We start from the raw sequence: 8,724 nt of genomic DNA on the forward strand, positions 1-8,724 counted from the left end.
AGGTGCTCAGGGAGGGAGCTCACTAGTGGGTCGGGGTGGAAGGAAGGGATTGAGGCTCTGCAAAGGGCCAGCTCTGTCTGCCAGGCAGCCAGCTCATCTTGGAGTCCAACCCTGGCCCTGACAGTAACTGCTCTGGGACCACAGTTGAGTACCTTGAGCTTGCTGAAATAAAAGCGTCTCAAGTCCAAACAGGGACAGTTCCTGCCCCGGAGGATTGTTATGAGAGGGAAGTGAGAACCTAGGGGCCAGCATGCATTATGCCCACCTTCCACGTTCCTTTCTCCACCCCCTCGCTTTATCGGGACCCTTTCAGTGAGGCAGGCAGAATTGGGACGAGCCGAATACTGTACAGAAGTCCGTGCACTTATCACTCAGTGAGGACGCAGGACGGCAGAGCGCATCAGCATCGGCTTTGGCATCAGGGGACCTGGGCTCATACTCCAGCTCCATCACTTGCCAGCTGTGTCATCTGGGCAAACTTGGTTTCTTTATAAAAGGTTCATCATGATAGGACTTACCGTACACAGAGTTGTTGTGCAGTTAGATTATGGGAGGCGCTAATAGCTTTCCCATTAGGGAGGTAGGCTGGAACCTGCATGGAAAGAGCCTTGACTGCCAGGCTAACTTGGGCCTTATTCTGTAGGAAGTGCAGATCCACAGCGGGTGTTCGAGGTGGTGAATATGGAAGCCAGATATCCCGTTTCTTGAATGCCAGAACCAAGCCCCTCACCCTGCCCGGTGCTTCAGCGCTCCTGTCTGCCCTTCCAGATCCGTTCTCCCTTTCTCGTGCTCTACAGCCCAGGAGGCTGCCGTTGGGGGTTGTATCACTGCGCTCTCTTGACTGCAGTTCGGATGGGAGACACTAGCAGAAGGTCGGGGTTGGGGGGGGGAGTGGGAGCTCAGGGGACTTTGTTCCTGCCCCTCACTGATCTTTTCCCCTCTGCCGGCCAAAGTCACAGCTCCTCTCAGGTGACCGCCTCCCCTCATTCTCCGGGCCTAGGAGCGGTGAGAGTGTCTGTGTCATTGGCCTTGCACTATCCTTTTAGTAGCCTTTTCAGCCTTTGTAAACAGTCCCTGATGACCCCATGTGAATGTGCTGTCTCTTTCCTGCTGAGATACCTGCCCTATCCCCTCTGGCCCTCATCTTGATAAGAGAAATCTGCGTCCTAAGATGGCCGCCCGAGCCAGCGAGAGAGTCCCAGTCCTTGCCCCGGGGCTCTTCCGGGTTCTTCTCCCTGCTCTGCTTCCCGTGCGCACCAGTCTGGGTCCTTCTCCCTGCCCTGCTTCGCGCACGGGCCCAAAGTGCCCAGTATGCGGAAGTAGAAGTGTATGAATTACCCCCCTTGTTTGTGCTCGGGGCTCAGACCTTTGGAGATCACGCTCCTCTAGGCCCACTGGTGTTAAGTAAACCTCCTATTCTCCAAGATCTCCGAGTGCTGCTTGGTTCTTCCGCCGGGCCATCCAGTCCAGGTTCCGTAACAGTCTCTCTGGGCCTCTGTCACGGAGTGGCTAGGTTTGGGCACAGCAAAGGATACTGGAAAATGTCCATCTCAGTCCCTTGGCCTGATTACACAGTGATAGGAACCAGAAGAACATCTTACCAGAAGGGGTGGTACCTCTGGTGTCTGGAAGCTAGGGCCTTGCCTCCTGGGCTACTCGAATTTGAGGGGGAAAAAGTGACCTTTAGAAGCTCTCTGAGGAGTGGCTGGGAACAGAAACAGAACCAGATGCATGAGCTTAAGGGAGCACAGCTTCTGTGGTCTCCTCCCAAGGGAGGGACCAGGTAGGTCCCCAGCTCCAGCCTCTAGGTAGGGCCTGGTTCTCTATGGCCCTGGCCAGACCTGACCTTTACCAGGTTTAACCAAGGTGTCCTGCAGGATACAGAAGGAGAGCCCTGGAGATCCTCACCCCAGGCCCAACCCTGCCACCTATTTGCTGGGTGATATTGGCCTGGTTGTATTACCTCCCTGAGCCCCACTTTGTATCTGTCATTGAAGACATTAGTCCATCTGGGGCACATGCTTGTTGTGTGGTGAGGTGAGGGAATGTGTGTGCCAGGCCCGTGGTGAGGAGAGCCCGGATACTCCAGCTTCTAGCTCAGACTTCCTGGATTCTAACTCTGGCACTAGTACCTTCTGACCATATGGCCTTGGGCAGCTGTTAACTTCTCTGAGCCTCAGGTGGCATCCATGGATGAGGACTGTTGGGAGGTGAGTGAGATAGGACACAGAAGGAGCTTAAGACAGTGAGAGGCTCCCCGCAGGTGTCAATAAACCAGAAAGCCCCCTGCCGTTAGGTAAGGGCAGTGGATTGTCTTGCCAGTAGTAGTTGGTGTGGCTTCAGGTGGAAAAGGTAATTAATGACTACATGGTGTGGTTGGGAGGGGCTTTGGGCCTTGAAAGCATCTGCCATCATTGTTTCTGGGATATAACCCTTTGACCCTGTACCATCTTAGGGACATAGGCCAGGGAAGGTGGAGGGGCAGGCAGGTGAGTCCTCTTAGCACATACTGAAACGTGTCAGCCCAATGATCCTTGGCCCCAGCACCTATAACTCGAGGCCCTGAACCCCTGGGGAAGGCCACACACTTAGCTTCAGAAACATTGACCTGGCTTGAACCCAGAAAATAGTCCTGGACTGATGCTAGGCCATCTCCTTGGTCACGGGTTCCCACCTAGCCTGGGGTTGGGATGGACTGAGACAGGGGTGGTGGCTTCCTTGACCCGTGGCACCCACTCCTCTCTTCAGAGCACAGCCTGGTCCACCAGAGAGAGTGTGGTCACTGCTTCTGGCCTGCAGTTGTCTCTGTTTGTCTCTGCTCAGCTCTGCTGCCATCTAAAAGGGGCCACGTGCTCCCCAAAAGAGCACATCAAGGGGTCATGAACCAACTTGGACCTCTGTCCCTTCCTAGGGGACTAGGGCCCTTGAACAGACTAGCACCAGGACCCTCCCAGCAGCACCAGGCCCCACATGTGGTCCCTCCAGGCTCTGAGAGGCAGGGCACTAAGGGATGGGCACTGGTTGCTTTTGTCCCTTGCAGTTGCTGCACTGATGGTGTTCTCCCAAGTACCCAGAGCTTCCCTCCATACTGTCCGGTGAGTACTTCACCTGGCAATTTGGTGAAAGCTCCGTGGAAGCCAGATACCTTTCAGCAGGGGCCACCCCTCGGTGGGCTAACTTTCATGGGTTTCCCTCCTTTCCTTCCTCCCTCCCTCTTCATTCAGCAAATGCTTTGGAGCACATTCTCTAACCACTGGCTGTGCCAGGCATCGGGCTCAGAGAGACAAGCCAGGTTCAGCACCGGTGCCCACTTTCTCACAGAGGAATGAAGGAGGTGGCCCCTTCGGCAGTTAGAGGACCACAGGGTAAGCCCCCTGATGGAAATAAGCCCCCTCCGTGAGCACCATCCTCCCACTTCACAGTCTTAGATCTTTGTCCAGGTTCCCAGAGCGATGGGACACTCTCTGCCCTGTTTGCTGGCTGCCTTTACTCAGGTTCTCTCGTTGCATCCATGAGGATGCTGTGGCCGCCAGCAAGAGCACACACCCTCGGCCAAGTTCAGGAGGACAGGATTCTATCGGGAGGACTTGGGGTGGCCCCAGGCTCCCCGGGAAGGCCAGAGCACCTAGCTGGGGAAGGATAGGAGCCAAGCAGCAGCGAGGGGCACCCAGCAGCAGGAACTGCTTACAGCTGGCCCTCTGGAGGGGGTGCTCAAGCTTCTGAGGTCACACCACAGACTCCGCCAGACCGGGCATCTTGACTGACAACAGATGGCCCACAGCTGGGGGAGGAAAGTCTTCCAAATTCACTGGGTGTCACTTAAGAAAAATGGGGGGGTGGCCTTGTGGCCTTAGAATGGAGTAGGTGCAAGGGAATGGAGTAGGCAGCCGTCCAGAACACTGGAGCGACCACTGTGGTCTCCCTCCCAGCATCCTTGCAGGCTCCACTGTGTTCACGGCTGCTCTCTAGCTGCAGGAGCGAATCTAAACTCCTCCAGGCCCAGCCACAACCATCCAGGCACACTGAGGGGTTCCCCATTCCCCGCCAGCCCCAGGTTGTCCCGTGCCTGGGCAACTGTTGCTTGGAATGTCCCTCCTTCACTTCTCCATGGGAAGAACCCCACCCCACCCCCCCCAGCCCTGCCAGACCCAGCTCAGTTGTGCCCCCTCCCAGACCCCTCAGCTAGGCTCATGCTCCTGCAGCCTGGGGTCTCCCTTCCGCCTAGGGGCCGCCCACACTGCCCCAGCACCAGTCCTCTTGGGGGAGCTCCCATCTCCCTTCTCTTCCTTGTGCTCAACACAGGGCCTGCTGAGGCTCATGGGATTGTTTGGCTGCTGGGGGTACTCAGAGTCTGGGATTAAGCCATGCCCTGGGGCTAGTCTGTCCTGGGTCCAGGGCCCCCTGGCTTCCATCCTTCTGCCTTCACCCAACACCCAGTTAATGTCTCTGCAAAGCCTCAAAACATTCTTTTAATGACAATAAATAAATAAATAAATAAAATCATAGGTTAAAGATCTTGAGCAGTAAAACAGCAGATGACGCTGCGTGGGCAACTTCCCAGAGGACACAGAACACACACGTCTCCTGAGCGGGTGGCCTTATAAGGACAGGTTCAGGAAGAGAATGGGCAGGAGGCAGGGCCACTAGCCAGGAGAGGAAGAGGCTGGGATGGGGGTGAGCGCCCCACTGCTGGGTTGGGAGCCAAGACAGCAGGGGTACTGGCTGGGACCCAGTTCCATGGGGGAGACCTCCAGAGGCCCTCACTGGTGCAAAGCCTGCCTGTCCTTCTGCCTTCACTGCCATTGTCACCAGCACAGGCGCTTACCTGCGCTCAGCCAACTGCCGTGCTGACCCGCACTGGCCGGCTTAGCATGGTCACCCTCCTGCCCCAGGACAGGCCATTTCTTATTCTTGCCACCTTCCCTGACTCGCGGGTCCTGCAGGGCCTGGCATCCAGCTGGTATGCGAGAAAGTTTTGTTGGGTGGAAGAATTAGTAAGTGAATGGTTCTTTGGTGGTAGTTTTAGCTGATCAACTGGGTGTAGCGCCTAGAAATAGGGGCTGTATCTTCTCAGAGACTAGCACAGGGCTAAATGCATGGGAGACACTTCTCCAAGGATCTGGTGGTTCTCTCAAGTAGAACCGAGTGATCAGGTCTTGCCCTACTCAGGATCACCCTTGTCCCCAGCATGCAGACATACACATCCCACAGACGCGCCACGTAATGCCTATGGCGGGGGTTTCACTCCCCCTCTGGGGACAGTGGGTGGGTGGGTGTGTGCGAGAGTTTCTAGGAGAGTCTAGCAACAAAGCCCTGGCTGTTAGGATGGAGAGTGAGGAGAGGTGTGGACCAGGAGGTCCCATGCCGGGGTGGGGGTGGGGGGCTCTACAAGCCTCCCCATCCCGCATTAGCTCATTTCCAGAGCTCCCTAAAGCCCCAAATGCTCCTTGCAGCGAGTCTTACAAGAGCCCTGAGTTGACGGTCGAATGAAGTGAAGAGCTGGGAGGGTCACCCCCTTCCATTTGCCAGCTTTTACTGGGCCTCTAACCCCATCATTCAAGAGCCACTCTTCATGAGTTAAGCCTTGCCCGCTCCCTAAATCCTCTTTTAACAGGCAAAAAGTGTTCCCTGCTGGGGCCAACAAAGGAATTGTCTAATCACCAGATAAGACAGGAGGACAGGGCAGCTAGAGGTCAGCGTGGGGAGAGGGGCCTGGGAGGAAGTGTGGAGGGAAGGGGGCTAAGAGAGGAGGAGGGCCCAGGCAGGGGAAGCTCCTGACTTCTCCACTTGATCCTTGGAGGCCAAGTGTCACCTGAGGGTACCCCCCCCCCCGCCCCGAGGGGAAGGGTCAGGACTGAGCGTTGGCTCTGGCAGCCCCTCAGCTGGCGCTGTTCCTGGTGCCAGGAGAATGTTGTCAGCTGCCGAAGGCTGACTCTTTGAAGCAAGAGCCCCAGAGGCTCCTACCAGAGGCGGGAGAGGGGGAGAGGCGTGGAGCCAGCTGTGTCAGCCTGAGCCCGGTGAGCCCCCAGCCTTGCCTGAGACCCTGACCTCTGGGTAAGGTCTGCTCCGTGGCCCTTCTGTTCCAAAATAGAAATGTCCCTTGTATAAAGAGTAATGCAAAACACATCAAAACTTCTAAAGTGACTGCTTGAAATTCCACCATTAGTCACATATTATTTTGGGTTACGCATTGCCCCTCTGTGGTACATTGAGTAATGGTCCCCTGAAGACATCCATGTCCTAATCCTTGGAATTATGTTACCTTACATGGTAAAAAGGACTTTGCACATGTATTAAGGATTTTTAGATGGGAGATTATCCTGGATTAGCCAGGTGGGTCTGATGCAATCGAAAAAGGTCCTTATAAGACAGAGGCAGAGGGTCAGCCAGCTAGAGGGCATTGTGCACATCCCCCAGGAATGGGAGCAAAGAACTTGAGATTTCAGCCTGAAATAGTTTATGAGACACTACCCCGACACCCCGCTCCCATCAGAGTCAGGAGGCCTTCTTCAGTCTATTGGCACTGAGCCTCTGAAGGAACATGGTGGGGACACAGTAGAGGAGACAGAGTATAGGGGAAAGAAATGACAGCAAGAACCAGGGCAGAACCTGCTTCCTTCTGCATCCTTGGGCCAGGCCTTGGTCTGTCTCCTGGTGCCCTGGCTCCACCATCCTCCTGGCCTCCTCTCCAAGGGCCATCTTGTTTAGACCCTGCCTTCAGGTAGCTAAGTGTGTCATTGCTGCTCTTTCAGGGGGGGCCACCAATACAGTCACCTGACCCTTAGTATTAGCTGTAAGGATTGTCCTTCTCTTGGGATACTCCCAGAATCCTCTGCTCTGGCTTCCTTAAACCCTGCTGACCGGAGAGGCTGAGTCACGGGGGCGGGAGGGTGGGGAGGAAGGGGGAAATTCTCCCAGGTTTTCTGAGTTCGATTATAAATGCTAGAGATTTGTTAACCTTAACAACGATGAGGGGGATAAGAGGATGATCAGAGGAAAGGTAGCAGTGTTTATAGAACCAAGACAGGGTATAAATCTATATAAATAAGCAAATAGTTACTAGATACCACGCCACAAACATCCTGTGTCCTAGCTCATCCAGTCATCCCATTTGGGAAGTTTCAGTATCTGTATGTTGTAGATAAGGAACTGAGGCACGGAGAGGATATGTGACTTTCAAAAGGTCACATACACACACACACACACACACACACACAGGTCACACAACCAGTTAATGATAAGGCTATAGTTTTAGCTCAGATCTAACTTCAGAGCCCAGGCCTTTAACTACCACACTGTTCTATCCTAAAAATATTTTAAATTTAGAACGTGCCATTGATGCCCCATTTTAAATCAAGCAATAGTTTCCTAGGAATGGGAAATTAGGCGCAGGTGGGAGAAGAATGGGAGGAGACGCATGGGGAAGAGCCTGCGAGGTGAGTGAGGGGCCTACCAACTGGTCGCCTCTAATCAAGGGGACATAATCAAGTGGCAGACCAAGGCCACACTACCTTAATCAAAGCACACAGAGCTTTGGATTAAACACTGCTTTTTAAGAAATTGAACTTGAATTTTATTCTTTCTCAAGTGCAGTTTTATTTTTGACCAACTTTATGCCATCTTGCCAATGTTCTCAAATAGTTTTGCATTGCCTGCAAGTTATTCAAAGCAATTTTAGGGCCAAAGCATATTTTTATGTGATTTCAAGTTGGCAGGCATCGAGGCCTGGTGGAAAGCACCCAGGGGCTGGACAGACCTGAGGAGTCCCAGGTTCTGGTCCCAGACTTGCTGTTTAGGCCTGGATGGGCCTGCAGAAGTCCTCACTGCACATTCAAACAAGGTGTCTGGTTTGAAGCCATGAAAAACATGGAAGATTTTGGTTTTCTACAAGCCTCAGCTCCAGGTCCAGTCCTGCTCACGGGATGGGGAAGGTTGATAGGTCTTGATTCTGTGGCAATTTCTCTAGGTCTTTGCACAGGGCCAGCTGGGAAGGGCAAGGGCACTGGAGTCTTGGTTCTGGCCTCTGCTTGCCTGAGTCATGGGCAGCTCCCTCAACTGGTCCCCTCAATCTCTGGGGTCCTCCAGAGGGCAAGCCTGCGGTGACTGGAGACACTTCTGGTCCCAAACTGGTTTCCAGTCCCAGGAAAGACTGACAGGTTGTCAGAGCAAGAGGCCTAGATCTGCTGGCCCTGAGGGCCACACACACTGGCCGTGGGCCCAATATATTGAATAAGAATCCCCAGAGGATGGGGCACTTGGGTGGCTCAGTAGGTTAAGCATCTGCCTTCGGCTCCAGGTCATGATCCCAGGGTCCTGGGATCGAGTCCCGCGTCAGGCTCCCTGCTCCATGGGGAGTCTGGCTTCTCCTTCTATCCCTCCTTCCCACTCCCTGCTCATGCACACACTGGCATAAAAACAAGACACACAGGTCAATGGAACAGAACAGAGAGCCCAGAAATAAACCCATGCATATATGGTCAATTAATTTACAACAAAGGAGCCAAGAATATACAATGTGGAAAGGACAGTCTCTTCAATAAATGGTGTTAGGAAAATGGGACACCACATGCAGAAGAATGAAACTCGACTGCCATCTTACAGCATACAAAAACATTAACTGAAAATTGATTAAAGACTAGAATGGAAGACTAGAATAAAGACTAGAATGGAAGACCTGAAACCCTAAACATCCTAGAAGACAACGTAGGTGGTGGGCTCCTTGAC

The sequence above is a fragment of the Eumetopias jubatus genome, unplaced genomic scaffold (genome assembly GCF_037043125.1).
Source record: "Eumetopias jubatus isolate StellerSeaLion01/CBP00866 unplaced genomic scaffold, mEumJub1_p1.0 scaffold_7, whole genome shotgun sequence".
NCBI lineage: Eukaryota > Metazoa > Chordata > Mammalia > Carnivora > Otariidae > Eumetopias > Eumetopias jubatus.